We start from the raw sequence: 27,036 nt of genomic DNA on the forward strand, positions 1-27,036 counted from the left end.
GGGACGTGTACTTATGTGGTTTACATGTCCTGGCAGTGAAATACTGGCAAATTTGTTTTTCACTGTTGCAAGGCCTATCTCTCTCAAAGGTTAACATGTGGGCTGCCTTTAAATATTAGTAAAGTGGAGATTCTCTTTAGGAGCTGATAGACATGTGGAGTTTGGGGTCTCTGAGCTCACAACTTAAAAATACATCTTTTAATGAAGTTGATTTTTAGATTGTGTGTTTCAAAATACCACTTTTAGAAAGTAGGCATCTTCTTGCTTAAACCATTCTGTGACTCTGCTTGTTTGTGGACTCCCTGTCTGGGTCAGTTTGACAGATGGGCTGTTTGCACTTCTCCTCTAGACGGTGACACAAAGGGAGCTTGGGTGTAGCCTTCATATCCTGATGGGCCATCTGGGCTGAGAGTAGAGGATAAGTAGGCACTTACACCGGAAAGGGCTGTGCCTGCCCTCACACAATGCTATCTCCAACCCCCTGGTGTGTGTCTGGGGCCTGGCAGGATCCTGAAAACAACAGAGGCTTCTCTTTGAAGGAGGCCTACTTCAAAGGCAGAAAGGGGTAGGAGCACCCAAAACCTCTGAAGATTAGATCATTTCTGGAATCAAGAGGAACCTCTGGCAAGGGGAAGAGCTGAAGAGCTGAGGAGAAGTGCTGCCCCTGCCAGTGACTGTGCTTTGTTGGGTTATCCTGCAGGTGCTGCTTCTGCCTGTGAAAGGGGACAAAGACTGGACTTTGTTGTGCATTCCTGCTTGAGAAGAATCTCTAAGGAGTTGAACTGAGCTTGCCTCAGGTTGTTGAATTCTCAGGGCCATCAAAGACTTCCCTTGCTAGCACTTGGATTCTCTGCTGAGACTCGTGCCCTGCCAAGTATTGCCCTATCCAGTTACTGGGCCCTTGAAATGGGAAGCTGTCAGACAAAGACTGAAACTCCACGCACAGACGCCGCCGGCTTCGCGACTGAAATCAACTCTCCTCCTGCATCACAGCTGGAAGATCAATGCAACACAGCTGGAGAAACGACGTGCAGCACCCGGTAACAGAGGCTGCTAACAACACAAAACCCACACAGCATGGTATTGTGATACTGTGCAACCTTATTTTCAACGCAACGTCACTGGGTGCAAAAAAACAGTGCAAAGCCTGTCCGGACCCGAGATGCCCGTCCAGATCGACTCATCACTCTCTTGCGGGAGAGAAGAAATAACGCACCCCGACCTGAGGTGGAACGAAGCACAGTCTTGCTTGCGAGTGAGAAATCGATGCATCGCTGGCCTTTTCTGACTCACACTCGCCTGTGTGTTGTTATTCTGATGCTACCCAGGCACTTTTGTTTGCTAACAAAGTTGTCACTGTTTTCTAAAGGATTTAAGACTCTTATTCTTTGAAAATTCATAACTTGACTTGTGTATGTTGGATTTTTGTGGTTGTGGTCTTGTTTTGTTTAAGTAAATATTACCTATTTTTCTAAACCTGCGTTGTCATTTCGTATTGTTGTCACTGAGTTACTGTGTGTGTTAGTACAAATACACTACACATCGCTTCTGAAGTTAAGCCTGCCTACTTGTGCCAAGCTACCAAGGGGGTGAGCGCGGGTTAACTGAGGGTGATTCTCCTCTACCCTGATAGAGTGAGGGTCCTTGCTTGGACAGGGTGGTAACCTGACTGCCAACCAAAGACCCCATTTATAACACCTAGTATCTAGTGTCTTGATCATTATCCATCAAGCCTAATAAAATCATGCAGTCTCTTTAACTATGACGGGAATTGAGTTGAAACAGTGTGTCACTCTCCTTTTCTTTCTGCACTTTCTCTAATTTTAGTTGCATTGGGAGTTATATTAGTAGCTCTCACCCCCTTGAGATTTGCACTTTCCCGAATATTTGTATGCTTAGATTTGGAATAATAAATCACCCCACTCTCATAGGTTGCACTTTCCTGATTTTTTACTTGGATTGATGTTGGCATGCTAAATTTCACCCCTCTGAATTATGCACTTTGTCCAATGCTCGTAGACTGGAGTTACAATAGTTACTCTGACTCACTTTTATTTCTATACTTTCTCCTATTATTATTGAGCTGGAGTTAGGATAGTAAAGCATTTCCCTTTTATTTATCCATGTTTCCCCTATTTTAGTTGGTTGGCATTAAAACAGTGAATGTCACCCCCTCAATTTATTGCAAATCTGACTCCCCTTACACTTCCTCCAATTAGTATTGAGCTGTGGTTAGGATAGTACATGAGTGCCATTTCCTTCATGTACTTTCCCCCAATTTTAGTGGGTTGGAATTAAAACAGTGATTGACACCCCAGCAGTGTAATTCCCTTCTCCAATGTTTTAGGACTGAAGTTAAAATAGTAAATGTCACTTTTCTCATTTATTGACTTTCCCCAATTTTAGTTTGAGTGAAGTTAGAATAATAAATACATAAATAAATAAATACATACATACATATATAAATAAATAAATAATCTCACCTTTTTGATTAATGCATTTTCCCCAGATTTAAGAGACTGGAGGTGAAATTCATTTTTTTACCTACATGCTGGTTTTACCACCCTACCACCAGTTGGCTAATTTTTCACAATGTTTATCGAATTGGATTCCGAATATTTCATTTGACACATTTAATACCAATACCCTTTCAGCAAGGATTGTTTGTCATGGGGTTAGAAAAGTAAACCTCCCCCACTTAAGTTATGTGTTCCTTTGATGTTTGTGGGAGTGTGAAATATATTTTTGCATTTTATTCTACCTTATTTTGGTGAATATTTTTATTGTAGTTTGAATTTTAGAATAGTGCTCCTAAGTGTCTATATTATTTATGAAAGAAGTAAAAAAAAATGATAATTAAAAAACTGTTATTGAAGTTATAACATTTTTTTATGAATTATATATATGTATATATATATATACATATATATATATACGTGTGTGTGTATACATATATACATACATAGGGATATATACGTGTGTGTGTATACATATATACATACATGGGGACTGATTCACAAAGGTAAACGTAGACCAAAAGTCTAACTTTACTATGAGTAAAGTTAGACTGTTGGTCTAAGTTTAGACTTTTGGTGTAAACTTAGACCAAAAATAATGAGGAGAAGAAGAAGCTAGGCCTTAAATTGTATTTTCTCAAACGTCTTCCAAAAAAATAATCTGAGTTAGTATATTTGACCATTGCCTGTGAATCAGACGTATACATTCACTTGACTGTGGTTAACATGTCAGCCATTAGGCAGTAGGCCCATGTGTTATCAACAGGACAAAGTGAAAGTAATGTGAAGAAGGGACTTAGACGGGAAATTTTAGGAAAAGTCGGTGCTCAAGAAAAGAAAATCACTTAATTGGCATACAGAATGGCGAATGATATACTCGATATTTTCACAGTCAAAGTTGTTTATTTAGCATCCACCAAAGTTGCCAATTGGAAGGGAAGGGGGTGGTGTATGGTGCTGCATTAAATATTGACAAGATAATTTGTGGGTACCTTGCACAAGAAATTCAGAAACAAACTCAAACTAAAGTGGTTTGGTACATCTGTAAACCTTCAGTTATATTAATAAATGAAATAATGAGGACGCATAAAATAATGGTTCTCATTACTTGTCTTAGTTTGAGTCAGTAAACCATCAGATAGATCAGAGGACAGCAATGCCCCTCAGTGTTTGTGTGAGAATAGCCAAGGAGCTTCCAAAATAGCTGCCTCCAGTGTTACATGGGCCACAAAATTGCACATCAGTTTTAATAACTATTTTGAAAATGCTTTGGCATGATTTATCAAAATTGCAATAAAATGAGAAACAATATAACAATGCAATCAAAAGTTTCTGCAATTAAAACAAGTCACTGCTTTTGTTTCACTTGTGTATTTATACAATAATTATTTTATGGTAATTCAAGGAGGAGATCACATTAGTTAGTCCTGGCTGCTTCATTTTTTAATATAGGATGGCCCTAAATGCAGCAACTTAGCTAAAGCGGTAACCACAAATGATAGTATTTAATTACATTTGCAGCACAGTGCGGTTTTAGCAAAATAGCAGATGAGATGAAAGGTGGAGTTAAGGTGATCTGTATTTGGTTCAAGAAAAAAGAGACAATACGGTCTAAGGCATTGGCTAGGAAATGCTCAATAAGAATTTGGTTGATAACCTATTTCAGAGTTCACAGAAACGTCAGGTGTTTCTCAACCATTTTGGTCTGCACCGTTTTTTCATTCTATTTTTTAATTAACTGGATATCATGCACAGGATGTTACCAGCGTGAGACTTGTGTTGGAAAACCGGAAGTGAGATCTCTTCCTGGTATCATTTGCCATTAGAGTTTTGGAAAGTTTAGCCTTTTATCGCAGCACTGCTAGCAGGTAGGTGCTTGCCTTTAACGCCCCCTCAGTAATTTCGGAGTATTCTTTTTTCTTGTGGTTTGGAGGAGATTTCCTATTTAACGCTGTCCCTTCTCCTAGCAATCCTTAGGGCTACTGGTTTGCGTGTTGATTCGTGCTGAGCGTTTCTACAGTTGGTGGAGTGCCTTGTTCTGATACTCCCCTTGATAATATCGTTTGAGGTATTTACATATCTTGATTTGTTCATTGCATGTGAGTCTGCAGTAATTTGGAAAAGTACTTTTAAGGTTAAGTGTACGCAGCATTTCCTCCTTTTGTTTTAGAAACTTGTTCTATTTTAAACGGGACCAGGGTGAGTTATTGGATAAAGATAGTAAAACCGAATTGCTAATTGTCCGGTCACTCTGCAGGAATGTAGAGAAAGGTGATCATGGGCTGTTCGCTCGTGCGTGGGTAGCGACCTGGCTCTACTATTGTTACTTTCCTGTGGTTTGGTAACTTGATCTTACGCACCGTGTTTCTTGGAGGCCCATTGTTTCTTTCCTGTAAATTCTAGTTAATGGATATACATTGGGTACAGACTTGTTTATTTTAATTTGCCATGTCTACTTGTTCAGATTTTAGCAAAACCAGCTTGGAACGGACTCATTTCATCTCATTCTTGAGAGCATTAGGTAGGAAATTGTGACCGATGAATGCCACAGATAAGACAGGGAGAATGAGTGAGGAAGATTTGCCTTTGTCCAGGAGGCAAAGGGGTTCATCCATGATCTGAAGAATAGCTGCTTCCATGCAATAGCCAGCTCTGAAACCTGACTGAAGACTAATAGCTTGTGATCATTCATTTATTGATTGAGTTGAGCTGAGACACAACTTTCCAGAACGTTTGCTAGGATGAGAGATTGGTCGGTCGTCTGAGTCAGCTTCTTGTTTTATTCAGGGGTTGGATAGCCTAGCAACTTTTAGACAGTCTAGAAAATTACCTGGAGCCAGCGTCAAAATGATAAGCTGAGGCTAGCAAGGGGAAACGTTTTTGACAATTTCTTTAATGAAGGTTGGGGGATTGGATCTGCAAAGTGTGTCTGCTGATTTCTTTAATTAAGGAAGGGAATTGGATGAGCATAGCATGTGGTCGGTTTCATTTTAGATATAGTCTTCATAATTATGTTTTTGTTAACATAGTTTATTTCATTTTATGAGACAGTAACAGCCATTGATGCAATAAATTACAGCATACATAGGACATGTGCCAACAAGGCGGTATCAGTCATTTAAATGTTGGACTAAACCTGACAAGTACATACAGTGTAGGAAGTGGCATACAAAGCACTGAAACATATTAATAAACTTGTTACAGGGATGAAGCATAAGAGGAGCAATAAACAATCCCAGAAGTAATAACCTCACACCCCCAAATGTACTTCTCCATGAAGTCTGAGTCCATCCCATACAGAGCCCGAATCTATGCACGTGGGAAGCTTCCTCTTCCTTACTGTCAATCAGAAGGCTGCATACAAGTTTTAAAAGAAAACATACCTTATCAGGGGAATGGTCATAGATAGGGATTCAAAAGTATATCCCTTTTTGTGTGTAGGGAGGGATCAAGCTGATTCCTCCTCTTGGGCTTTAAATTGTTCCCGCAGCACAGTGAATCCCACAACATTGCTATAGGTTGCTTACGCAGACTGTTGTATGACTCTCAGTGGAACCTTAGCGCCACACTTCTTCCTGCCAGCCTGACTCCAGGGGAGCAGTGGATGATTTCCAGCAGCTTCTCATCTACTTTTTGACAAGTAGAAGTGCTAAGTCAACAAACCTGACTACGGGCTGGGAGGTTTTAGGCCAAGGGTACAGCCCCAAATTGCAATGTTCAACCATATCCCATGCAAAGACCCAGACAATGTCCTAAGTGAGCCCCTAATGCATTTCCAGTATGATATCAGCATGGGACAGGACTAAACCATGCCCAGAAAGCCTGCATCCTCAGCTCAAAGGTGCGGGCAGGAGGGTGAGGCGGCAGGGAATACCTATGAAGTTTGGATAGTGTTAAGTATGGCCTGTGTAATAACGAGAACTGAATACATTTACAACATATATCACAAGGTATTATAGTGGGATATGCTATAAGAAACCTCCATTCCTTATCTAACAAAGCATGATTAAGGTCTATTTCCCAGCTGGTCCGCAATGGGAACAGCGAGGTATACAAATGCGCTCAAAGCATTTTGTAGAGCCAATTGACCAAATACCTACCCATACCCATTTAATGTACAGTCCTAATCAATGTATATGTGTCTGGTTCTAGACATGCTGGTGACCAATGTGTCCGTATATAATGAGTATTACTAGCCTGTGAGAGAAAATGGGCCCCTGGGAGCTCATATTGCTGCATCAGATCTTGATACATTAATAGTGCACCTTCACTGAACAAGTCACCCACTGTAGTGAGTCCAGCTCTTTCCCCTGGAAAAAGGCTAGCATAAATGAGGGTGCCCGCTGGAATAGGCAGGCAACATAGTGGAATGTGTGGTGCATAACACAGGTTAGAGCAGGAATAACTGATAGTGTGTCTTCAATATGTAATAACATTGTTGAGCAGCAGTGGGAGCTTTGAAGGATGTGTCACTCCCAGTAGCAATAATTGTTGCATGTGCTGTGAGTAGTCTCCTATAAATGTATCCCGGCCAACCAGTAGGACAGCAATTGAAGCTGGGCAGCGTAACAGTAGGACTTAAAGTCTGGTGCACCCAATCTACCCTCTTCCTTTGGTATTTGAAACTAGGATAGATTAACACAGCCCCAAATAAGGTCGATCATGAGGAGTTCAGTAACTTGAAAATTAAGCCAGGGGCCACAATTGGTAAGTTCACAAATTAATAAAGTAGTTTGAGTAGCATCACCATTTTGGAAAGTGCCAAGTGGCTCACCACTAATAAGGGAAAAGTCACCCAAAATTGCACTTGGGCACATAAAGATGTGATGGCTCTAAGCAGGTTTCCATCAGAGAGATCCATGTGCATTCTATAGATCTGAATATCCAGGGAACAGAAGGTGTGATGAGCCACAGGTATGGGCTGCATACTCATATAAATCGTGTTGTGTGGTACGGTGTCATGGAACATAAATGCATTGAACTCACTATGATTGACTTGTAAACTAGGCATGGGCACAAAACTCTGCTGGCAGAGTTTTTGGAATTCAGGAACTTCGTGCTGCGCGGAGTAGCACAGAGTTCCTGAATTCCACCATCTGGCACAGAGCAAAGTTAGTGCACATGCACAAGATTTGTTTTTGGCGCTGTTCTGCTTTCCTGCTCTTGTCTCATGACCGAGCTTACAGAACTTCTCTGGAATGCACTTCTTAGTTTAAAGAAGACATTTATTGTTATTATTACTTGACCACGAGGTTCCTGAGAGACGAAATTTGTAGATTGGCAGCACACGTTCAAAAGTAGTCGCAGCAATGAAAGCAAAATATATCAAAGTACTTCTCAGTTGCAATGTACACAGCAAATACATGTGATTATATTATAGCATAACTTCAAAGCAAAGCATAAAAGTCAAAATTGCCTCACCGTAGGGCCTATAACTCAGCTTCATGTTTCTGGGACCTGCAAGTTGATGACTCCGGTTCAACTGCGAGAAAGCGATTTTCTACCCAAACGGGGGACAGGCAACTGACGTCTCCGTTCCTGTCTGAAGTCAAGATAGTTTCAATCTAACTCTGCTGCAGTCCAGAGCCATCCTTAAAGGCAAACTCAGTGTGAGAACCGAAGAAACTTGGAGAGTGGCCAATTCTCCGAGCCTCACTCGTTCTCAGACTGGATTGAGAAGTAGACACAAAATCTACGTGCTCTTATCAGCTAGGGTCTGGTGTGAAAAACACAGCTTGGTCTATCTTGTGGAAAAACACAGCTTGGAAAAACACAGCTCATCTGTAATGTCTCAACTGCAATGTCTAACCCCACGTTAAAGCCAATAGGCAGCTAACCTAAAAACCAAATGTAATGTCCAATGCCATGTCAAAGCCTATAGGCAGCTAAACTGAATACAGAATGTAATGTCTAATGTCATGTCAAAGCCAATAGGCAGCTAAACTGATTACAGAATATAATGGCTAATGCCATGTTATAGCCAATAGGCAGCTAAACTGAATACACCATGTAATGTGCTACTGGTGAACATTGAGCAACTAATATGCGCAATGGTGAAACACAAAGTCATTGGTCAAACACAATTAAAAGCATCACAGGCGCTTGCCACAATACCCTTGGGCTGGAAGCGACACAAAACAATGTCGCTCATGAGTGTAAATGCACCTGGAGTAGATTTCCCCTCAAGATGCATCTAAATCTAACCAAAAAGAGGCTTTTGAGTGGATTTTCTTCTCCAATGGACCCTTCAAGTATTTTTTTAGTGTGAGAAGCCTTTTTGTAACAGCAAGAAGGAAGTGCCCCAGAGACTCCAACTTCCTGTTGCTGTCCAGCAGGCTCCTTCCAGTGCTTTTTGCTTTTCCTGGACACTTTTCACTTGGATTTTGAGATGGAAGGATCACTCTCTTTGTCTCCTGGATATACCTTTGGATTTAAGGACTTTGTTTTTGTGATATCACACAAGTAAGTAAAAAAAACTATTGTATAAGTGTGTTGTTTGTTTGCTTGAGCATGCACCTATACTTATTTGTACTTTAGTTTGATTTTTAAATGAAATAGTGGTGGGTGACATGGACTTTATGGATGGACCTAGTCATTATTATGTTTTGCATTTCATTTATTTTTCTTCTTTTGTAAAAGAAAATTGTTGCAGCTCAGTAACTTTTCTACATTTTTGTAACATTTGCAATATCATTTTACTATGTGGCCTAGATTTCCAAAGGGTCAGCTAGCCAGTAGGCCGAGCACTAGTAGTCATCAGTGCATGAAATAAATGTTTCAGTGGTATATGTGTTTGAAACTTCACTTAATGTAGGGATGGCATTGGATTAAACAAAAAATGTTTGCAATTGTTTGCATTTCATTTTTTTTGCAAAAAGTGTATATGTTGTAGGGAAAATATTTGATGGCATAGGAGGATGTGTTTTGTTATTGTGAAAGTTTTATAGCTCAATTCATTTTCATGTTTTGAATTTCTGACTTAATGTAAGTGTTTTCTCCATTATTAACACCATGCCTCCTTATGGACAGTGTGTGTGTGTTGGTCATCATCCACCATTTGTCTCTGTTCTCCATGCTGTATATCCAGGGGCCATTTTGTGTAGTCTAGGTCCATTGGCTTTCACATGTTCTTTGTTCCCCATGCCTTCTTGCTCGCTGTTGTTGCTTGACCATGTGGGTGGCAGCCATTTTGTGCATCCAGCCAGTGTGTCTTTGCCATAGGCTTGCATGTGTTCCTTGTTTGTCATACCTCCTTGCTCTCTGTTTTTTCTTGACCATATGGCTGGCAATCATTTTGTGCATGCAACAATTGTGTGTTTGCAATAGGCTTGCATGTGTTGTTTGTTCCCTATGCCTCCTTGTTCCTTGTTGTTGTTTGTCGATGTGGCTGATAATTGTTTTGTGCACCCAGTCAGTCTGCTTTTGACATAGACTTGCATGGATTTATGTGCAAAGTTAATATTGATATGCTTGGGGTTCATTGTAGTATATGTATACTAAAAGAATATGAGTCTGATGAACATGGCTTACATTACTTCCTTCCTTTTTTGCATTTTTTATTTTGTACCTTCTTTGTCCTCCTTTCCTCACAATAGGTTTCTTCTCGTCCTCCCACACAAATATCGGCAATTATAGATCATTTGTTTATTTTAAGTTTATATTTTAATTTAATTTTTTAATTGTCATTTTGTATTTTATTTTATTTTTTATTTTATTTTTTATTTAATTTCTTGTTTTTTGTTTAAATTTAATTTGTTTGCTTTAGATTTTTTGTTTTTTTAACTTTTTTATTTTTTATTCTTTCAATTTATTAAATTCTACATTTTGCCTTGATCCATCCATCCTTCCATTCCTCCATCCATCCATCTATCCATCCATCCATCCAACCCAGGCGCACAGCTGTGCTACAGCATTCGTATTTTTAGGTGTATAACAATTCCATTTCCTCCTGGACACCCTGGCTGTGTTGCACTGCAGACACATCACAAGCATAATTCATTTAAATGATTATTCCATTTCCCATGGACCATCTTGCTGCCGAAGGTTTCATTAAGGATTATTCCATTTACCCATTCACCTCTCTCTGACCACCACAGGTGTCTCCTTTAAAATAGGATGGTGATAAAGCAAAGAGCTACATCTGCATGTTGCGATGCCTAAATTGAAATGAAATTTTATAGTGTGGTTTAACTTTACAATGTCTGAATAAATTGGTATCTATTACATAAGTAACCAACCACACCAATCTTCTATTTGTCTGTACTATTTCAACCTCCAAGAATCCACGTTTCACTATCTATATGTTTTTCTCATTTGGTTGCTTTAAGGTGCACAAGAGAAGAGATGTCACATCATCCGCAGTATTGCCAAAGAGAAGGCCTGTCCATTTATTTCAGTCCTTCAATCTCTTCCACTTGTGCAGCTTAGTGCCACTGCCAACTGAGAAGTTTAAGGTGGCTCTAAAGAAAGTTGCTCCCAAGAAAGTGGGCAGTGACAAGAAATAGGTTTTCACCAGTGGCGCGCCTACTGCAACCTTTAGCAGAAGATGTGCATGCCACACCGGCCTCCAGGGAGAAACCTGGGAGAAGCAGTCCTGTATCAACAGCACCACCTCAACCTAAGCCTAAGACCATCTCTGTCAGCGAGGCAGCCACTGAAATCATGATGACACAGATGAACAGTGACGTTGATTTGGATTTGTCCCTTTTTCAAAGTAGTAACCAATCATTTCAGGAATCAGAGAAAAGTGGTCAGCAGCCACAGCCAACAATAGTACATCTTCCCAAAGTTTGAGCAGAACAGGAGGTCGAGCTCCCTGCTGAGCAAGGACCTCCTCTTTAAGAATCAATGGCTCCCAGGTCTCCAGCAAGAAAAAGGAAGGGTACTACTCCACCATCTTCTCCAAGCACCCCTTCTGAGGATGATGATAGGGACAGGGACATGGAGTGAACCCCAGAGATGCTAAGAGAGGCAAAGGAAAAGAAAAGTTCCAGAAAGCCTTAGAATCATGGAAGGGGATGATGGGGAGGATGACAATGCCGAGCCAGTCATTGTGGAAGCTGGCACAGAAGAGTCCGACATTACTATCCAACCCGCTCCAGGGGATGTGGCACAGGTAGCACCACCAGCTCCCATATTTGAAAAGCCCCAGCTGAGAAGTATGCACTGCGGAGTGGCAATCAATGACACACCCACCTACCTCAGTTGTTCATTAGGCATTTGCAGAGGCCCATTAAGAAAGTACTCCTCCCCAGTTTGGGACTTTGCCACGGTTAGCAAACAGGAGAAGAACATTGTAATATGTTCAGTTTGCCACGTGACTGTTCGCAGGGTATGCCTGTTATACATTATGGTACTGGAGGCCAAATGACCCATATGAAAATCATCATGCAATTTGGTGGGAGGAGTACCATAAAAAAATTGTTGTAAGTGATGGTGAAGGTCAGAAGAGCCGGGAAACATCAGCCACAACTGGTCCAATCATGGTGGGAGGCGGGCGAGGGTGACATACTCATGAAAAGCATCTGTGTCCCCAGCAGTGCACCAGAATCAATCAACTCAGCGACCTCACAATAGCACAGGAAGACTCAGAGTCAGATGTAGACACCACAGCATACAGAAACTGCCCCATGATGCACATTGAGTCTACCACCACCTACTTCTCGAAAGTCACCTGCGTCAGTGGCCTCAGAAAAGAGAAAAATCCAAACTTATATTACAGGCATTTTAGGCACGAGGAGCCCCATGACTGCAACCACCCAATGGCACGTTTGTACACTGGAAAGAGGGCAAAAAATTTAGCACTGGACTGCCTTCCTTTTTTTCTGGAAGGAGTGAGGTTCTTAGAATTTGCGGCAGCCATCTGCCCGAAATGGAAGGTTTCTAGTCAGACCTAATTTGTCAGAGTTGCTGCTCCAGTGCTGCATCATGATGTGCTGCAAAGGGTTTAGCAAGCTTTGCAGGAAAGTGTTGTCCACACTATCCACTTGACAACAAGGCGACTGATTACATGTTCATCACTGCACACTGGATCTCTTTTGTGGGAGTAAAGCAAATGCTATCTACAGGACTTGTCTCTGAAGAAATTATTAAGAGTGTTTGACAGAATGCAACAGAAGGCAATTATGCCATGGAGAAATCACATACAGCTGCAAACTTCTTTGATGAATTTAATAGCAAGATGTCTGAATGGCTGTGATTGATAGGTCTCCGAATTGGATTTGCTGCTACGGACAATGGCGGTAACATAGTCCAGGCCATGGTAGACAGTAGCTATTTTAGGGTCCTGTGTTTGGTGTACTTCATCAACCTGGTTGCTCAAGAGTTTCTCAAGAAAGATGACATGGGCCCATCAGGCCACACGGGCGGCCTGAACCCCAGTGGCCCTATTTTGAGTTATGCGCTGGGCTGGTGGGCGGAAACAGTGTTTCCGCCCGGCATCCCACGGGGAACAGGGCCTTAACATTGCAACCGGCTCCTAATGGCGCAGGCTGCAATGTGGCGGTGCAGCGAGTGCAGCAGCACCCATCACCCATTCCACTGCCAATAATTTGGGCAGTGGAATGCATGATGGGGCTGTGCATGGGGGCCTCTGCACCGCCCATGCACTTGGCCCAGGGCCCACTCGAGTCTCCCATTCCACCAGCCTGTCCATGGCAGTGTAAACCGCCATGGACAGGCTGGCGGATGGGGGATCTTAATCCCCAGGGCAGCACTGCTTGCAGCTCTGCCATCGTGGATTACCACCACTGGGACCGTCAGGCTGCACGCTGGTGGCAGCCTGGTGGTGTCAGCTCACTGTTGTAATGTGGTGGTCAGATCTGCCATAACTGCGGCGGTCCTACTGTCACCGTGACCCTGGCGGTCAGACCCCCAGGGTCATAATGACCCCCATGGTCAGCAACATACTGACCACCTGCAGACAAATCTGCACTATTCACAGCTATTCTTTTACAACCCAGAAGCAGTTACAGCTTAGTTAGCTTGCTAATAGAGTAGCAGTTAAAGCCCCGATACAGGAGGTGCCAACACGGTGGAACTCAACCTATTTTTATGTTGTAATGTTTGATTGAGCAGTACAGACAGATCAATGACTATGTCATTCAAAGAGGATGGGATGCAATTGGGAATGCTGTGACCATGGGTGCAGACAAATAGGTCCTAGTCAAATGCTTGACACTGATGCTGCTCCCTTTTGAGGTTTTCATGTGGGAAGTTAGCGAAGAAGACAGTACGATGGGCCAAGCTATCCCGTTGTTGCATCTGCTGTAGGACCAGCTAAAGGAGGTGTATGAAAGGTTCACACTCGGAGGTGTGAACAAAAACACAGAAGCACATGCCTTGGTTGAGAACTAAAGCTATCGCTTGACTTTTAATGCAAGGCTGCCAAATTACATTATCTTATACAATGAGTACATCTCTGCCACCATACTTGACAAACGCTACAAAAACATCTTCCCACTTCCATCCTTTTTCTGAAGGGGATGTTTCAAATTTCAAGAGGGGCATTGTTGAGCAAGCCAGAGAACTGGAAGAATAATGGTTGGAACTTAGAGCCCCGTTCCACAGTTCTGGGGTACCACCCTCAACTTCCACAGAGGGGAGTCTTGTCTCATAGCACCCAACACCAGCAACAAAAACACCATCAACAATAGCAACAGAAGAATCGGATACAACTTCTGCATTGGCTTGGTTTCAAGTGTCAGGTCTTAAGCCCAGTAAAGAGGTGAAGACAAAAGAGGTCGAGCAAGTAGCAGCACAAATTACCATTCCGAGGATGTTCCAGGAGTATCTGGATGACCCAAGAGAGGTGCATGAGAATAAAAACCTATTGGGGTATTGGTATGGCAAGATGCACCAATAGCCAGAGCTCAGCATGTTGGCAATAAGGTATCTGGCTTGTCTTGTAGCCATAGTGTCTGCTGAATGTGTGTTCAGTGCAATTGGTATAGTTGTTCCAGTGAGAAGAACCAGTCTCTTGCCTCAAAACGTGAGGAGATTACCCATGATCAAAAGGAACCAACATTTTATATCACCTGATTAAACTGTGCCTAAAACACCCCAGGAGGAGGAGGAGGATGATTGTCAGAATCACATGTGTTAGCTGACCAACTTCTGGGTGAACCACCTGAGTTTGAGGACGAACTCTACCTCAAGGACTGAGTATGCCAGTGCTACCATAAAATGTTTTAATTATTTCTTGTTAAACTTCTTTCTTTCTTTGCAAAAAAATAACTAGTGGAACATTATGTTTGAGTGGGATTTATGCTGTTACACCATTTTTCAGTCAAATATATGGCCAGATTGGAATTGGACCTGTGTGCATTGAAGACGCCCCCACATTCCATTCAGGATGTTGGAGACAATGCCTGCCTCCCTCGATGCCATTGCCTATCCTTCTTTTACATCACCTAGAAGGGCTGCCCAAAAGATCACAGATTAAAAGACTGCCAGTGCCAATGCCAAATTCCAATGTGTTGCTACCATCAAAGAAGAGATAATATTTTGCATCTACCACTATGGTTGGATTGGAAGAGGTAACTGCAAACTATTGCACCAATGAGTGGTGAATCATTAAGTGATGATTGATGATATATGTGGTGGTTGATTGTGAGTGAGGGAGTTCAACACATTTGTAAACTTGATTTTGATGATTTGCAATGTTTGGGGGCTGATGGATGATCGTTTTCTCCTGATAGTTATTGGCCTGTTAAACTTAGTGAAATTTACCTGCAGGATCCACTCCTTTTTTCTGGTTCCTCAGAGACCAACCCGACCAGTCACTTTAATCACCTAACACAAATCTATACAAAATACTCCAATTCTGTTTCTCTATTTGCTCTTCAACAGCAGTGCACTACAGAGGCTTACCTCACTCAGTTCAGAACTAGAACTGACTTGCTCAGAATCAGGAGGAGAAGGATGGAAGGACTCAGGGTGGGACTACCTCATCAGCTAGGAAAATGTGATTAACTTCAAAGAGAAATCATGATGATGGTGAAGACTCTGTGGCCTAGTACTCACTCAGCTCTGTGGACTAGAGACAGGTGCGTTGATTTGGAAGCTGCGGCTGTGTGTGTGTTTGCTGCATTGCTGGCTCAAATGTAAAACTCCTCTTTATTTTCTTGCTCTGCCTATGAGTCGTCTTGGTACACCCCTGACCACATGAAACTTACTTGCTTCCTTTTGTCTTTCTCCTTTACTCTATAATACAGTTACTGTTTTTCAATATTCAGGCCTTCTCCTAGTTCTCTCCTGCGCGAACAAAGCTTGGTGAAAATTCAAAACTCCAGCTTACCTACCAGACAGGTTCCGTCAGGCTCCAATAGTGAGGGACATTCTGAGAAGAATGGAGATGCACCACCCAATTTGGCAATACAGTATGATTTCCCTTTTAACAATCATTATTTTTAGAACTGAGCGCATTAACTTCAATCCTCCATAATTTGTATTTTTCTAACCTAGAAGACAACCATAATTTTGAGATATACTAGCTTGGGTCGCTCTGGGGCTGAAGGACTGTTTGCAATGCATTTAACTGAACAGTGTAATACTTATCCCTCCATCATTTCCTTTCACAACATATTGATGATTGTGTGTTGCTCAGTGCCCCGATGAATATTGTCATTGTTTCCTTTGTGTAGTATTTGTCTTTGTCACACCTTTCCCTAAACCCCCTTTTCCATCCATTCATTGAGCCCCTAACCCTCTCCCCCAGGATGTGTGATTTATTGAGGTCTGGACTTAATTTTACACCATAAATGGATTACATACTTGCTGGGGCGAACGTGATGAAAGTGACACCAACTCAGTGTATTACCTACTGTTACTTAAGCAATATTCCACACCTGCCCCATCATCTTTAAGGCCTTGCATTATGTGTAGCGTAAATGCTTAACCTTGTTCAACCATTCTTGACTCTGAGCTCACTTCTCCTGACTCAGGGATTTCAATCATTTCCTAAGTTTAATTTTCATGAAATACTAGCTCCCCATTGCTCAGAAGAAGTTGATATTGCTATTTTTATTATCATATCAGGTCTTCTTTGTTGTGGGTCAAATACTGTCATCATGGTTCTCTGGTCTCAGTCTTTCTAAAGTTTTGAATTAATATATGACTCAGTAACTCTCTGTTCTCTTTCAATCTAGTTGACAGCGATGGATAACCCTTTGATTAGCCTTGCAGTTGGAGTTCGCATAGATGGGAGTGTCACCTTATGTCTTCCCTGTTAGCATGCTAGCCTGCTATTACTACTACTACCACCCCCTTAAGATAGGATGCAACCTTTGGAAAATCCTGCATAAGAAGACTGAGGTATCAGCCCTTGCTTCATCTATTCATGTAAGAGAAAAACTATTGATTGAAGTGAACTCATTTAGTTAGTAATTAACTTCTACTGAAGAAGTCGTTTGTGTGTATCTATGTTTTTGTAGGTAAAATAGACAATGGCAGTCATCCCGTAGTGGTCAATATAGTTTAGGAGGGCAGTAGATCAATGGTATAAGTAACTTTTTTAGCTTATTTAAAAAACAGGCTACACTAAAAGACATCAGATCCAATAAAATAAAAATAAAAAGATTTGAGGCTTAAATGAAGTCAAACAAATTATCCCCTTTTATTTTTTACAAGTAGAAAACACACTCTTTCCACCCACAATAGGCCCACCTTTCTCCCCAAAAAATGGCCTGTCGCCAAAAGTCCAACGAAAGTCTGCAATGAAAGTCCAAAGTGCAAAAAAACCTGGTCCCAACTCTCTTTCCTACCCTTTCCAACCACAACTAATGTCCCACCCACCAAAACAACATTTTTTTAAAAAGATTCAGAAGAGGGTGTTCTCAATACCGGTCTGGAGATCATTTAGGGTTGCCTCGATGTGTGCCACCTGGCGGTCCAGGTACGCAAGGTGTTGCAGGTCGTGGCATTGGAAGTTGCGGTCCAACTGTGAGGGGGCAGCAGTGGTTGAATGGGGATGGTCCCATGCCAGCTGGTGGCATGCTGACAGTGCCACTGGGAGGCTGGAGGCTCTGTCGGCCATTTGGAGGAGCTAGGACCATAGGGCTTGGTGTCAGGCTGCTGCCTGGGCCTCGTCCTCCTCCTCCTGAAGAGCCACCAGCCACCGATATTCATTGCGGATGCCCTCCAGCCTCTGCTGCCACAGCCAGACTGCTATCTCCTAGTAAGTTGGATGTCCACCAGGAGTAGCTATTGCAGGAAAGAAAAAATGAAAATGACAAATTACAAACAGTGCTCTGGCCAAAAAGAGTGGAACAGTAGCAGTCAATTGCTGGTCCCCTAGGGCCTTTGGAATCTGATGTGGCTGATTACGATTCACAGGGCCATTTTTTTACTCACACATATCTCACTGTAGTTGATGAATGTCAATAGGGTAAAATTTGAACTGGCCTGACTGTGTTATTGAAGCTTGTACATAAATGTGCCGCAAGCCAAAAGGAATTTTTCAATTTTTTTAGGTGGCTAGGACGGACCTTTGGAAAGAGTAAAAGACTGAAGTACTAGGGGGTGACAGAATGAGCACTGGGAGGGAAAGGAAACACACCTTGTTTTAAGTTTGCAATGCATTGACAAATTTGTAAATGCTGCATTAACTGAAGCAGAAGCACATTGCACAACACTAGTATATGGCCAAAACAAACCATGTTTCAGTTACGTCATAGGATCATGGGTGACTAATGGGGTGGGAGGTATGATGATGGGTGGAAGGATTCATATCTGCCTTGCTTGAAAACTACAGTGAATTAAGGGAGAAGACATAACGTTAAAATACCCCCACTTTGAACCAAAGCTTTGATAACCATGCAAACCTGGTGAAATGGGTGAACAGACACATCCTCTCCAGAAGAGCATTCTTATTTCTTGGTCCAAGCATTTATACATTCAACTTTTCTTTCATCTATTCACCCTTTGATACCCATCATTAAAGCTTTGCATTCTTTCATTCACCATTCCAATCCGGCCCTCCATATATCCTCCGGACCATCCATACAATCACCTAAATAATAACCACTCTTTCAAATACCTTGCTTTCACCTATCCATCCATTTACCCAACAATTGTTACCATCCATCCATCCCCACTTGAGCATTCTTTTACCTATCCACTGAAGCATCTTTTCACCCCTTTCATCCATCCTTTCACCCACCCATGCATCTCCTATCACTCACCTATGTATCCTTATCCTTTCTTTTCATCCAAACATACTTTCACCTATTCTTTCTTTTAGCTGTCCATCCTTCATTTGCTTTTCCATTAAGCCATCATTTGTAGTGTCTGTTCATTATGAGATTTTGTGTGCTGATTTGCAGAGAGACGAGGCCATTAACAACTCAACCCCGCTGTAGCTGCTAAACCAGAGGGTTCACTACCAACACCCCTGCAGTGAGTATACTAGTAATTGTCAATGAGCAATATGACTTTTCAACGCCTGTCCCTGCTGCCACCGGTTCTCCCCCATCCGACTGCTGCTGATGGCCCGTGCGGCTGGAAAAAAAACATTACACATTTTAGATTTCAACAAAATTGTACTGCAATAGATCACTACAATTCTATCTTCATCTATCATTCACTTTAGGAATGTTGTTGGTTAATTATGTTAGAAAAAACAGGTAGACAAATCAACCACAAACATTTCATAATGAAGCTGAAGAGCTAAGTCACTGAAGTGCAGTAAAGGGGTGGAATACTTTGGTCAGTCCAGGAGGACCTATGGAAAGGTCCTGGTTGTCAAAACAAAATGGACAAGAACAAGAAAACCTTCACAAACATGCATAGAAAAGCTGTCTTGGGCATGGAATCTTGCCAGTAGAGTAACTGTTCTAAAAATGTATCCTCTCAGTATTAAAGTACAAGTCTGCAAGATATATAAGGGGAGAAGGGAAACCTAAGCTTGGTAACAAAGCAGATGAAAGCTAATGCAGGGTGGAGGTAGTCAGGTGCAGAGGCATGAAAAATTGATAAATACATGCTTAACAAGAATTTAGGTAAGCTTAGATAGAATGAAAATAAATATAAAAAGGTAAACAAGCAAAGTAAAAATAAAATAAAAAATATTCAAAAGCAGGAGAGGTGAAAGTTAGGGAAATAATAATAATAATGATAATAATAATTTAATAGGAAGACTTACTGGGGCCAACAGATCCACCAGCTTCTGCACTGGTGGTGGTCCTGGAACCCTTGTCTACTCCTGGACCCATCTTGGATGTTGTCTTCTTCTTCCCCTGGGGTGCTTAGGTAAGAAATAAAGAAGATAAAATGAAAAGATTAGTGGTAGAGTTAATCTCCCCAAAATTATTTTGACAGGCAGAGACAAACACAGTAACCTTGTACTTTTCTAGATCGGATCACCTAATATTTACTCAAGTTGACCTATTACTTTTACTTTCCTTATTCCTACACCTAAGCCCTATTCCAAATTTCCTAAACTACATTCACAACAATGTACTACTAACAATGTTTTCATATTGCAATGAATGATCTTTGTACTCAACCAAGTTTTATGGGGCAACCCAACCCCCCCTTTGATTTGAATGCATAGATGAACACTATGATGATATCATACTACACATCACCGGGGAGATTGCGATTGGGAGAGACTGCATAAGCTACATAAAGGAAGGCACTCAGAAGGGAATGCTAACTCATTGATTTTACTTATTACTACTACCACTATCTTATTCTTGGTGAGCTGAGGAGTCTCAGTCTACATGGCTTCTTAAATAATCAGCCCAAATGCACACTGGCAAGTACAATTAGGAAGCACTGATTGAGCACCTGGCTTGCTCAAACTGGATCACATATATATTCATAGCAGCATAAACTTACTTTACCTGTGAGAGCCAGCACTTCTATTAGAAAAAATAGCATTGTGATACACACACAACAAATAAATAGCTATTACTCACCGAACACTGACATCTCAATGCCCACGAGGTAGAGCAGGTCTTATTCACTGTCCATTATGTCTGCCCAATGGTGCTTCAACTGCTGCTAGGTGCGCTGGACCCTACTGTGCCATGCACAGACCAGTGCACTCTCCCCAACAGCAATCAATGCTTCCGAAGGGCGTAGCTACTCCCAGGACTACCACCTGCTGCCAGCATGGAGGGGAGGTGGGGATGCACAAAAAGGACACATGCAGCCACCTCCACCTCAGAGAAAATGGTACAGGCCTGCACCCCGCCACTCCCTCTGCCAGGATGCTGGATGTAAAAAATAAAGGGGAAGAAATAGAAGGAAGGAAGGAAGAAGAAAATATAGAGATGTAAAGGTAAAAGCAAACAAAACAAGAAAGTATTCAAATAGTCTAAAAAAACACACCAAATAATGACAGAAACATAAAATATACTAACACAAATACACTGCTGAAATAAAGGAAAATGATGAGTGGATAATTTAGAAAAGGGTGGGGTTTTGAAATAGCCCTTTCTGCAGGGTTATCCGCAAGCTTTTTTACCTTTTGCCTCCTATTTTTATGAGCCTCTTTTTGTTGGCTTTAGGACTCTGGGCATTTCACCACTGCTAATCTGTGTTAAAGTGCATGCTCTCTGTTGCCTAAAAGTTGGTATAATTGGCTTACACCTGTTTGGCATATTTAATTTACCCGTAAGTCCATAGTAAAGCGGTATGTCAAATACCCAGGGCCTCTAAATTAAATGCTACTAGTGGGCCTGCTGCACTGATTGCACCACACACAGAAATAGCCTTTCCAACTTGTCTCAGGGCTGCCACTGCATCGCCAGCATGCGCAGTTTACTGCCACATTGACATGGCAAACTACTTGCCATGGCCTAAGCTCCCTCCTTAACTACAGCTAAGTCACCACTAAGATAGTCCCTAGATAGCCCTATGGGCAGGGTTCGTAAATGCAAAAGGTAGGACGTATAGTTTTATGTGTTACATGTCCTACTAGTGAGAGCCTATTTTGTTTTTCACTACATGAGTGCTGCTTCTCTCATAGGGTTGCATTGGAGATTCTCTTATGTATGTTTAAGTGATCATTTCTGATCTGTGAGGAGTAGCACCGGCATGTTTTGTATGGTTTGATATGGTTTTTGAATGGTAATGAGTAGTATTTGAATGGTAATGAGAAATCCTGCTTACTGGTCTAGGTAGATTTTACATTACTATTTTAGAAATGGCACTTTTAGAAAGTTGGCATTTGTCTGTGCTTTTAACTCTAGTGTTTTGCAGCCTGTCTCCAATCCACATCTGGGGCAGAGTGACAGCTCCACTCAGTGCATACTTTCCAGGCATCCATCATACATGAAGGGGCTAGGTGTGACAGAAGAGTCATCAGCATACTGATAGTTATCTTGGCCTGGGTACAGGGAGGGTCATTCACACCTTTCATGCCAATAGTCTGTGTCCTAACCTCACACAATGGGGTGATTACCCCCTACTGATGTCTGGAGACAGGGCTGGGTTGAAAGGGTGTTGTGCTTCAATTGAAAGGGCTCTCTTTAAGTTACCCCCTGAACAGATGCTTTTTGGAATATAAGTACAGGGGCTCTGGTCCCATGACTTTTAGAGCACTTTTGGAACCAGGACTGAACCTCTGTCAGAGGGAGTGCTGGACTGCACAAATAACTCAGCTGGACTGCTCTTCTGTGATTGCCCTGCTACCTGCTGCAACTGGGAGCAAAACGAACTCCCTGGATTGCTTTTCTGCTTGTGGCCCTGCTACCAGTTGTTCCCTGTCTCTGTTTGCCAAATCACTGCAATGCTGCCATGGAAGATCAACATCAGAACTACTGGAGGTTGTGCTGGTCTGCCTGCCAACTGCTGACTGCCTTGTGTGTCCCCTGATGTTCTCACATGGGCCAGCACGGGGTTAACATCGATTTGCGATCTCTTGGTTCACTGTGTGCCCTAGAGCTTTGCCCACAGAGAAGAACATGGGGAGCGCTTTAGTTTACATTTCCTTTTGTCCCAAAAGCTAGTCCGTTGAGAGTGCTTTATAATCCAGCACATGGTGAGCACTCTTAGAAGAGTAGCATATGTCTCATATCTCTCTCTGTGCCTGCACTGTGCCCGTGGAGATGGGACCAGCATGTCCAGCTCACAAGTCACATTGCTTAGACACCACAGGACTTAACTGCCAAATTCCCTGTGGACTTATAGACTACCTGAGGGGTTGGTGCTTCCACCCAGACTGGGCACCCAGAGTAGTAAATATTGGACACCCCCGTGCTAAAGGGAATTAGCTGCATGGCTCGCACCTGAACCCCCCAGAACAGGAGAGGCAGCTGTCGGGCCTTCACTTCATGGTTCATGAGCAAGGGCTCCTGGCTGTGTGAAATTCCCCTAGCGGGGCTCCACCACCATGAAGAACAAGGCACGCGGAGCCCGTGACCAGAGGAAACCCCTGGCTTGGTGCAGCCGCACGCACCTTGGGAAGTAGGAAAGTGGGCCCCTTCCTGAGGTCCGCCAGTTTCTGCACTAAAGCCACCCCTTCACCCCCAGGGGAGACTCCAGCACACTACCCTCATGCTACAGAGGAGCCTGCCAGCATTTAACCCACACACCTCAGACGTTTTGGCAGCTGCCCTGCATGCCCATGGGCCACTGCCCTTGGAAATCCTGCAAGTGGTAAATTGCAGATTGTGTGCCCCCACAGTGTTTGAGCCATACCTCAGGTGCTTGCTCTCTGGCTCGTTGTTGTGGGTCAGGTCTGCAATGGAGGCCCCGTTCACCACCAGACGGTGGTTCATGTTGCATTTAGGGACGAATTACTGTACTCTAGGTAATCGGCACAGGGGCTTCTGCGTCCGACGTAGCCTGTCTCAAGTGCATTTGCTCTACCAAATGTTCTAAAGGTTACCGTAATTCCGCTAATAAGAGTGCAGGAGTGCTGGAGCCTATGTTTTCAGAAGTATATACTGTGACTCACATCCTTGTCACTACCCTTCTCTACATTACTGGTACTTATGTGGTAATTCCTTTGCCTTAATCAATACATGCTCCATGTCATGCTCTAATGGATGGATGTCATTTATATGATTTATACTGGTCAGGAACACGAGTACCATTTCATGGGCTGTATAAGATGCATATTGATGTTTCTTTCATGATGTTTTGCAACATAACAGCCATTCCTTTATTGCATGCATTGTGAGGTATATGACAATCGCCTAGTTGGTGAAGTGACTACTGATTTATGTTGCTTTGGTCTATAATGCATGCATAATATGCTTTATATTTTTATATGACATTATTTGGAGTCTTTTTTAGGTGTATTTATTGTGTCACTGGTGTGTGTGTGTTGTACAAACGGTTTACACATTCCCTCTGAGATAAGCCTGACTGCTCTGGCCATGCTACCAAGTGGGTGAGCAGAGGTTATCGTGGGTGTGTAACTCGCTTACCCTGACTAGAGTGGTGGGTTCTGCCTGGCTGATGTGCCTATCCTAGCCAACCAGAAACCCAATTTTTAACAGTGGGATTACTCATATTTCAGGAGGATTAAAAGTTAGGCCCAGCACAAATGCACAGAGAGACAGAGAAAATGAAATGGCCACACCCATGTGAACCCCTGGTTCTGTTCCTGAGATATCTGCAACACGAGAATACAAATCATGCTCTCCAATGTGAGAAATGAAGCGCAAAAGGCAGACCGAACAACTCTTAAGCTGGCGGAATTCCACTGAGCTTGCAGAGCTTTTTAACCACTTCATGGAATTCCACATAGTGTGACTCAGTCAGCTCCTCCCACCCCTATTGTAACCCAGAGATATCCCCAAACGCTCTGAGTGTAGCTGCGAGAGACATTAGATCTGTGCCCAGATCTCAAGTGTACACTATCATGTCATCCGCCTACATGAAAACCACACAGGACTGAGGTCCCCTCAGTATATTCCAGGTGGCCCATTCCTGTCTGAAATTCTGGGCTAGGTGCTCCATAGCCAAGACAAACAAAAGGGGAGATAATGGGCAACCCTGATGGATGCCACGGGAAATGGATGTGGTGTTGATAGGTGTGCCCCAGTCTTAGCTCTCACCACGGGATGAGCATAGAGGAGTTGGACCTAATTAATGTAGGCAGGAGGAATGTTAAATTAGTGTAATACCTGAAACATGTATTCCCAAACCAGGGAATCAAAGGTCTGTTGGAGGTCTAACGACATACAGCATGCATTAGGGTAGAAGTTGTGTGTTATCTACATGACCAGATAGCATCTCCATATATTGCAGGAGGTATACCTGCGTGGGATGAAACCACACTGGTCAATATATATTGATTAAGGAAGTAGGGAGAACAAACAACAGGCCAGTACCGTGCTCAAAATTGTATATTCCAAAGTCAATAGAGAAAGCGGCCTATATGAAGAAAGGTCTTGTGATGTCTGACTGGGTTTAAGTAATGAAGTGACCAGGGCCTAGTTAGTAGTAGGCAGCAATGATCTCACAGCCAATGAGACCTTGTATAGTTTCTCGAGTCAGGGTGCTAAAAGGGAGGCAAAGGCAGAGTAGAACTCAATATGTACCCCATCTATCCCCGGGGTTTTATTGTGAGCCAAATTTCCAGTGGTCTGTCTTAGTTCACCAGGTGACGGTGGGACCCTCAGTGTCCCACATGCCACTGCCGAAACCTGTGGGAGTTGTCAGTCATACAGAAAAACTGTCATGCTTGCAGGAGTGAAAGAGGGTCAAGCTGCATACAGCTCTGTGTTGTAGGAGTGTGAAGCCTCATTAATTTCCAGTTGTGTCGTACAGCAGCCCCCCATTTGGGGCCCTCAGGGGAGAAAATCAGTGTGGGGTTAACATTGGTTGTCTCATGCAGGTCAATAATGTGCCCGCCCTATCTCCCTCAGTGTGTAACCTCTGCAAGTATGTTTAATTCTCAGCCATTCTAGGAGTTCACCATATGGAATCCTAGCTTCTTGCAAGTCATCCAGGTATTCAGAGTCATGTATCGACTTCTGTTCAAGGAGCCCTAAGCGCGCCTCTGTGTGTTGCAAATCTCGGAGTATCAAACAAAGTAGGTGTTAATGGTGGTGGTCAGTGTGTCCCTAAATACTTCATCTTCAAATAGGAGGGGCTGCATCCACTAAGTGGGAAATCGGTGCCAGACCCTGCCCCATTCCATCATCATTTCAAGCAGATTGAGGTCTGTGAAATTATTGTCTTTTCAATAGCTTCAACCTTTTCCTGGCCATATTAAGGACTCTGTTAGCATGGATTCCCCTGTCCACCTTCTCCTTCTAGAGGCTTATAGTTTACTTTGAATAGAGTTCATCCCTTCTATGATTTGTTCTTTTATTTCTCAGGTTCTTTCATAACCCTCTGGAGGGTTGTGAAGATTTGCAGAACTTTACAGGTAGCAAGCTTTGAATCGTCACATTAACAGATAGTCAGAGATGTGCCTTTTGTTTTCTTTTTTAAAGTGTAGTAATCTTTGGTCCTACCTGAAGGTCGAATCTTTGCTGAATTTACTCTCTATTTTGCTTTACCACAGATACCTGCACTTTTCTACTGTGTAATATGGTGAGGGATCTCTGAGGACTGAAGACCGGGTGCCAATTGGACTCCAACAACTTTCAGGTAGGTGTAGAATACAGGGCTTTCTTTCTTGTGGATGTTCAAGTTTAGGTGCTGGAGACGTGATGCTGCTGCTTAAAAATTCGTTAAAGAAATGCCAGTTGATTGTAGCTTGGGTGGGGTTTTAGACATACATTGCACCCAAGACGGCTGCTCAGACATGTGAAATCTCGCAAGAGTTCCTGCATAGTCCCACAACATTTTGGAAAGAATGCATGTTCATGCACATTCATTAGTGGACGTGGTGCTCTGCTGCCGATTGCTCCTGATTCAGGGAAGGTGACAATGGATCTATGGCTGAGATGGTGGGGTGCAGGGGCACGACCAGCGGTAGCCCAGTGTAGACTTGACATGAAGGTTTGGTTGCTTCCTAAAGGGTGAAAGACAAAATTAATCTTGAGGCATTTCTTTGCTCAGCACAGTTTGTAAGAGTTGTGGATGTTTTGTCCAGCACCGAGTGTTGGGTCAGATGATGAGACCATGCGTTTGTTGGACAAGGGAGAAAGTTTTTCCACAGCTTTTCAACTTAAGTCACAAGCTTTGTAAAATCTTTTGCAGCTGAGCTTTCACATGGCCTTTACCTAAGCAGCACTCCAGAACATATGCAGTTTGAGTTTTACAAAATGCAGTTCACAAAACAGTATATGAATCTGCACCCACAAGTATTTTCCTTCTCCTGTGTACAGCAGGCAAGGAACAGGAATTGCCACGTTTTTGAGACTCAGAAGAAGCCACTAAAATATTTAGGTCCTTTTGAGCCTTATAGGTACAAGGGCAAGTCCAGATTTACAGATACTTGGTTCTGCCACAACAGGGAAACTAGGCAAAACAAAAAAGGACGACCCCACTGACCCAGAGACAAACTGAAATTCTGACTGGCTCAACATTGGTGTACATGCTTATGGGCCTTTGGTTCACTTAGGATTTGCTTTCTTTTTTGTAGTCAGGGTCAGACTTAAGGTTTGAG

The sequence above is a fragment of the Pleurodeles waltl genome, chromosome 4_2, assembly GCF_031143425.1.
Source record: "Pleurodeles waltl isolate 20211129_DDA chromosome 4_2, aPleWal1.hap1.20221129, whole genome shotgun sequence".
In the NCBI taxonomy this organism is placed as follows: domain Eukaryota; kingdom Metazoa; phylum Chordata; class Amphibia; order Caudata; family Salamandridae; genus Pleurodeles; species Pleurodeles waltl.